We start from the raw sequence: 7,783 nt of genomic DNA on the forward strand, positions 1-7,783 counted from the left end.
AGGTCTTCTTGGGTATGACGCACAAGCTTGGCACACCCTGTATTTGGGGAGTGCCACCACCATTCTTCACCGTAGGGATGGTGCCAGGTTTCCTCCAAACATGACGCTTGGCATTCAGGCCAAAGAGTTTAGTCTTGGTTTCATCAGACCAGAGAATCTTGTTTCTCATGGTCAGAGTGTCCTTTGGGTGCCTTTTGGAAAACTCCAAGCTGACTTTCATGTGCCTTTTACTGAGGGTGGCTTCTGTCTGGCCACTCTACCATAATGGCCTGTTTGGTAGAGTGCTCCAGAGATGGTTGTCCTTCTGGAAGGTTCTCCCCATCTCCACAGAGGAGCCATCGGTTCTTGGTCACCTCCCTGACCAAGGCCCTTCTCCCCGATGCTCAGTTTGGCCGGTCGGCCAGCTCTAGGAAGAGTCTTGGTGGTTCCAAACGTCTTCCGTTTAAGAATGATGGAGGCTACTGTGTTCTTGGGAACCTTCAATGCTGCAGAAATGTTTTGGACCCTTCCCCAGATTTGTGCCTCGACACAATCAGATTTCGGAAACTACGGATTTTTAAAAATGTTTGGCCTCATTGCTTGGTTTTTGCTCAGACTGTGGGATCTTATATAGACAGGTGCGTGTGCCTTTCCAAATCATGTCCAATCAACAGAATTTACCACAGGTGGACTCCAATAAAGTTGTAGAAGCATCTCAAGGATGATCAATGGAAACAGGATGCACCCCTGAGCTCAATTTCGAGTCTCATAGCAAAGGGACTGAATACTTATGTAAATAAGGTATTTCTGTTTCTAATTTTTTATAAATTTGCAAGCATTTCTAAAAAACAGTTTTTGATTTGTCATTATAGGGTATTGTGTGTAGATTGATGAGGGGGGGGGAAAAACGATTTAATCAATTTTAGAATACGGCTGTAATGTAACAATGTGGAAAAAAGTCAAGGGGTCTGAATACTTTCTCGAATGCACATATAGTATACATGTGTTTATATAGTGTGAATGTGTTTATACAGTGTGAATGTGTTTATAGTGTGAATGTGTTTATATAATATGAATGTGTTTATACAGTGTGAATGTGTTTATATAATGTGAATGTGTTTATATAGTGTGAATGTGTTTATATAATATGAATGTGTTTATACAGTGTGAATGTGTTTATACAGTGTGAATGTGTTTATATAATGTGAATGTGTTTATATAGTGTGAATGCGTTTATAACCAACATGTTTGCTAATATTCTGTGTGTTTTCTTCCTCTCATCCAGTGATCTAAATGGGAACAACCTGACAACCATCAGCAAGACAGACTCTCTCTGGCCTCAAACACCTCAGAGTTCTGTAAGTCCCATCCTTCACTACACTACTATTCACCTCCGTGAGGGCTTACTACACTTGCTATTACTATTACCAGGAGTTGGAACTGGTTCAGTTGAACAGAACTGGAAAATAATTACATTTTTCAAGGAACGGAAACAGAACCGGGAGCAAAAGTGATCTCTAGTGGTCCGAACAGAACCATTATTTTAAAAGCATGAGAAACGGTTAATGACTTTCTTTCAGCTTGGCACACCTGTATTTGGGGAGTTTCTCCCATTCCTCTCTGCAGATCCTCTCAAGCTCTGTCAGGTTAGAAGAGGAGCGTCGCTGCACAGCTATTTTCAGGTCTCTCCAGAGATGTTAGAATGGGTTCAAGTTCTGGCTCTAGCTGGGCCACTCAAGACATTCAGAGACTTGTCCTGAAGCCACTCAGTTTGTCTTGGCTGTGTGCTTAGGGTCGTTGTCCTGTTGGAAGATGAACCTTTGCCCCAGTCTGAGGTCCTGAATGCTCTGGAGCAGAATTTCATCAAGGATCTCTCTGTTCTTTGCTCTGTTCATCTTTCCCTCAATCTTGACTAGTCTTCCAGTTCCTGCTGCTGAAAAACATCCCCACAGCATGATGCTGCCACCACCATGCTTCACCGTAGGGATGGTGCCAAGTTTCCTCCAGACTTGACTCTTTGCATTCAGGCCAAAAAGTTCAATCTTGGTTTCATCAGACCAGAGATTCTTGTTTCTCATGGTCTGAGAGTCCTTTAGGTGCCTTTTGGGAAACTCCAAGCAGGCTGTCCTGTGCATTTTACTGAGGAGTGGCTTCCCGATCTGGCCACTCTACCATAAAGGCCTGATTGGTGGAGGGCTGCAGAGATGGTTGTCCTTAAGGCTGTAATGTAACAAAATTTGTAAAATGTGAAGGGTTCTGAATACTTTCCGGTGAAGTAATGACAGGTCTACTACTAATGTCCTAAACACATTATAATACGCATCATAGTGATGACTGCACTGTTGGGAAAGTGCATGCAGGAAGGGCATTTCACTGTACTTGTGCACGTGGCATTAAAAACTTGAAACATATCATGATGCCCAGTGCTTCAAGCCAACCCCCCACTCTCTCGCTCCCCACCTGCAACATTTCTGTCAGATCTCGTGGCCTACACTTGTGTGTCCATCAAGCATATAAAGTTTTAACAACTAGCTTTCCCTGTCCATGAAAGCTACTCTATCCACAGTGTAGTGATTACCACGGTGTAGTGATTACCACGGTGTAATGATTACCACTGTGAAGTGATTTTACCATGGTGAAGTGATTACCACGGTGTAGTGATTACCATGGTGTAGTGATTACCACAGTGTAGTGATTACCACGGTGTAGTGATTACCACGGTGTAGTGATTACCACGGTGAAGTGATTTTACCATGGTGTAGTGATTACCACGGTGTAGTGATTACCACGGTGTAGTGATTACCACGGTGAAGTGATTTTACCACGGTGTAGTGATTTTACCACGGTGTAGTGATTACCATAGGTGTAGTGATTACCACGGTGTAGTGATTTTACCATGGTGTAGTGATTACCATGGTGTAGTGATTTTTACCATGGTGTAGTGATTACCACGGTGTAGTGATTTTACCACGGTGTAGTCATTTAATCAGCTAAATGTAAAAACGAGGTTGATTTCCCACATGTTGAAAAGGGAAAAGAAAGGACCCGGTACTTTTTTGTGGTTTGAACCGGTTCAGAACTTTATTATGGATTTGTATTTGTATTTTGCAGGTCTGAACAGTGGAACGAAACTTAAATCTGGAATCCGCAGTGGGAAACTGCCACGTCCATTTGCGCTATAGCATTTGACATTTTAGTCATTTAGCAGACTCTCTTATCCACGAGACTTACCGGAGCAATTAGGGTTAACGCCTTGTACAAGGGCACATAGACCGATTTTTCAATTAGTCGGCTCAATGGACATCAATTTCCCAATGGACATCATTGGACGTGAGAGATAGAACAGTAGACTGGGATATTTTTGGACCCTGGCGCTGGATGCTCCTCTCCTCCCATTCATAAACAAACCAAAAACTATAACTTATGTGACCAATGGCACTTATGCAGATCTCAGCTTTAATACAGAGGTTATCATACATATTGAGTGTTTATTTCAGCGCTGGTAAAGCAACTGACTGACTTTACCAACAGAACACACAGGCCTCCGATCTGCTCTTACAGATACCGTTAAGCTGGGGTGGAAGTACAATACCCCAGGGAAGGAAGGGGATTGGTTGTCTCAGGTTGCTGTGTTAGACTAACACTGTTTTCGACATACACTGTTGTCTGTCTGACAGTGATGGACGTGTGTGTGTGTGTGTGTGTGTGTACACACACACACACGTGTTTAATTAAAGTTGTGAGGACCAGAATAGAAAACAAACAAATATTTGACCAACTGGGACATTTTGTCAGGCCCCACGAGGTCAAATCCAATGTTTAGGGGGTTAGGGTTAGAATTAGGTTAAGGTTAGGGAAAATAGGATTTTGAATGGGACTGAATTGTGTGTCCCCACAAGGTTAGCTGTACACAACTGTATGTGTGTCTGTATGTGTGTGTGTCTGTATGTGTGTGATAGTGGGTTAAAATCCTCAATGTGAAACTAATAGTTACTAATAACATCTCCTTGGGTTAGTTAGCGTCATGTCCCTGTGTCTGTCCCTGTGTCTGCCCCTGTGTCTGCCCCTGTGTCTGCCCCTGTGTCTGCCCCTGTGTCTGTCCCTGCCCCTGTGTCTGTCCCTGCCCCAGTGTCTGCCCCTGCGTCTGTGTCTGCCCCTGTGTCTGCCCCTGTGTCTGCCCCTGTGTCTGCCCCAGTGTCTGTCCCTGCCCCTGTGTCTGCCCCAGTGTCTGTCCCTGCCCCTGTGTCTGCCCCTGCGTCTGTGTCTGCCCCTGCGTCTGTGTCTGCCCCTGCGTCTGTGTCTGTCCCTGCGTCTGTGTCTGTCCCTGCGTCTGTGTCTGCCCCTGCGTCTGTGTCTGCCCCTGTGTCTGCCCCTGTGTCTGTCCCTGTGTCTGTCCAGACAGTTGTCAGACTGGATGCTGTCAGGGAGATAAAGTATCAAGGGTTGCCCGCCGTGTAGACAGCAGTTAGAAGTTATAAGTTACGTTAACATGGTGTTTTTTGGGCTGTGTTGAGATCTCTTTATCCTCTCTCTTCCTCCCTCTCTCTTCCTCCATCTCTCTTCCTCCATCCTTCCTCCCTCTCTCTTCCTCCATCCTTCCTCCCTCTCTCTTCCTCCATCCTTCCTCCCTCTCGCTCCCGCCATCCTTCTTCCCTCTCTCTTCCTCCATCCTTCCTCCCTCTCTCTTCCTCCATCCTTCCTCCCTCTCTCTTCCTCCATCCTTCCTCCCTCTCTCTTCCTCCATCCTTCCTCCCTCTCTCTCCCGCCATCCTTCCTCCCTCTCTCTTCCGCCATCCTTCCTCCCTCTCCCTTCCGCTATCCTTCCTCCCGCTCTCTTCCTCCATCCTTCCTCCCTCTCTCTTCCTCATCCTTCCTCCCTCTCTCTTCCTCCAACTCTTCATCCATCCTTCCTCCCTCTCCTTCCTCCATCCTTCCTCCCTCTCTCTCCCTCCATCCTTCCTCCCTCTCTCACCCCCATCCTTCCTCCTTCTCTCCTCATTCTTCCTCCCTCTCTCACCCTCCATCCTTCCTCGCTCTCTCTTCCGCCATCCTACCTCCCTCTCTCTTCTGCCATCCTTCCTCCTCTCTCTTCCTCCATTCTTCCTCCCTCTCTCTTCCTCTCTTCCTCCATCCTTCCTCCCTCTCTCTTCCTCCATCCTTCCTCCCTCTCTCTTCCTCCATCTTTCCTCCAACTCTCTTCCTCCATCCAACTCTCTTCCTCCATCCTTCCTCCCTCTCTCTTCCGCCATCCTTCCTCCCTCTCTCTTCCGCCATCCTTCCTCCCTCTCTCTTCCGCCATCCTTCCTCCCTCTCTCTTCCTCCATCCCTCTTCCTCCATCATTCTTCCCACTCTCTTCCTCCATCCTTCCTCCCACTCTCTTTCTCCATCCTTCCTCCCTCTCTCTTCCTCCATCCCTCTTCCTCCATTCTTCCTCCCACTCTTTTCCTCCATCCTTCCTCCCTCTCTCTTCCGCCATCCTTCCTCCCACTCTATTCCTCCATCCTTCCTCCCTCTCTCTTCCTCCATCCTTCCTCCCTCTCTCTTCCTCCATCCCTCTCTCTTCCTCCATCAATCCATCCTCCGTCTCTCTCTTCCTCCATCCATCCTTCCTCCCTCTCTTCCTCATCCACCCTTCCTCCCTCTCTCTTACTCATCCATCCATCCATCCTTCCTCCCTCTCTCTTCCTCCATCCATCCTTCCTCCGTCTCTCTTCCTCCATCCATCCTTCCTCCCTCTCTTCCTCATCCACCCTTCCTCCCTCTCTCTTCCTCATCCATCCTTCCTCCCTCTCTCTTCCTCCATCCATCCTCCATCCCGCTTCCTCCCTCTCTCTTCCTCCATCCTTTCTCTCCATCCTTCTCTCATTCTCTTCAGTCACCTGATGGAGAACCATATTAGCAACATTGAGAGAGGAGCATTTGATGATCTGAAGGAACTGGAGAGACTGTGAGCGCACACACACACACACACACACACACACACACACACACACACACACACACACACACACACACACACACACACACACACACACACACACACACACACACACACACAGGGGAGACAGTCTTCCTGTTAGAAATAAAGCTATATTGTAATGGTGTGTGTGTGGTTCTAATGTGTTCTGTCCTTCTGAACAGTCGTCTGAACAGGAACCATCTCACTCAGCTTCCTGAACTCCTGTTCCAGAAGAATGAGGCTCTGTCTCGACTGTGAGTACCCTATTTACCCACCCTACACACTCTACACTACCACACTCTACACTACCACACTATACACTACCACCCTACACACTCTACACTACCACACTACTCTAACCACACTATACACCTCACTACCAGACTATAAACAACTCTATCACACTATACACTACTCTACCACACTGTACACTACTCTACCACACTATACACTACTCTACCACACTGTACACTACTCTACCACACTATAAACTACTCTATCACACTATACACTACTCTACCACACTATACACTACACTACCACACTATACACTACTCTACCACACTATACACTACACTACCACACTACTTACCACACTACCACACCACTCTCTACCACCTATACACTACACTACCACACTATACACTACTTCACACACTATCACCACTCTACCACACTATACACTACTCTAAAACACTATACACTACACTACCACACTCACTACACTACCACACTATACACTACACTACCACACTATACACTACACTACCACACACACTACCTACCACACTATACACTGCTCTACCACACTATACACACACTAACACACTATACACTACCTACCACACTATACACTACACTACCACACTATACACTACACTACCACACTATACACTACACTACCACACTATACACTACCTACCACACTAACTCTACCACACTATACACTGCTCTACCACACTATACACCACACTACCACACTATACACTAGCACTACCACACAACACTACTCTACCACACTATAACTACACTACTCCACTATACACTACTCTACCACACTATACACTACCTACCACACTATACACTACCTACCACACTATACACTACACTACCACACACCTCTCTACCACACTATACACTCACCACACTATACACTACTCTACCACACTATACACTACTCTACCACACTATACACTACACTACCACACTATACACTACACTACCACACTATACACTACTCTACCACACTATACACTACTCTACCACACTATACACTACACTACCACACTACTCTACCACACTATACACTACTCTACCACACTATACACCACACTACCACACTATACACCACACTACCACACTATACACTACTCTACCACACTATACACTACTCTACCACACTATACACTTCACTACCACACTATACATACACTCTACACACTATACACTCTCTACAACACTATACACCTACTCTACCACACTATACACCACTCTACCACACTATACACACTAAATACTCTACCACACTATACACTACTCTACCACACTATACACTACACTACCACACTTACACTACCACACTATCACTACCTACCACACTATACACACACTACCACACTATACACTACTCTACCACACTATACACTACTCTACCACACTATACACTACACTACCACACTATACACTACTCTACCACACTATACACTACACTACCACACTATACACTACTCTACCACACTATACACTACTCTACCACACTATACACTACACTACCACACTATACACTACACTACCACACTATACACTACCTACCACACTATACACTACACTACCACACTATACAC

The 7,783-nt window shown here is 45.9% G+C and overlaps 1 long non-coding RNA gene across 1 annotated transcript; it reads left to right on the top strand.

The window, feature by feature from the left end:
- The first annotated feature begins 1,309 nt into the window (after positions 1-1,309).
- LOC123744757 (uncharacterized) lies at positions 1,310-6,267 on the top strand. Its single transcript, XR_006771229.1, has 3 exons — positions 1,310-1,337; positions 5,856-5,927; positions 6,122-6,267. It is a non-coding gene; the product is annotated as an uncharacterized lncRNA (long non-coding RNA).
- Positions 6,268-7,783: the final 1,516 nt, after the last annotated feature.

This window comes from Salmo salar, chromosome ssa09 (genome assembly GCF_905237065.1).
Source record: "Salmo salar chromosome ssa09, Ssal_v3.1, whole genome shotgun sequence".
In the NCBI taxonomy this organism is placed as follows: Eukaryota; Metazoa; Chordata; class Actinopteri; order Salmoniformes; family Salmonidae; genus Salmo; species Salmo salar.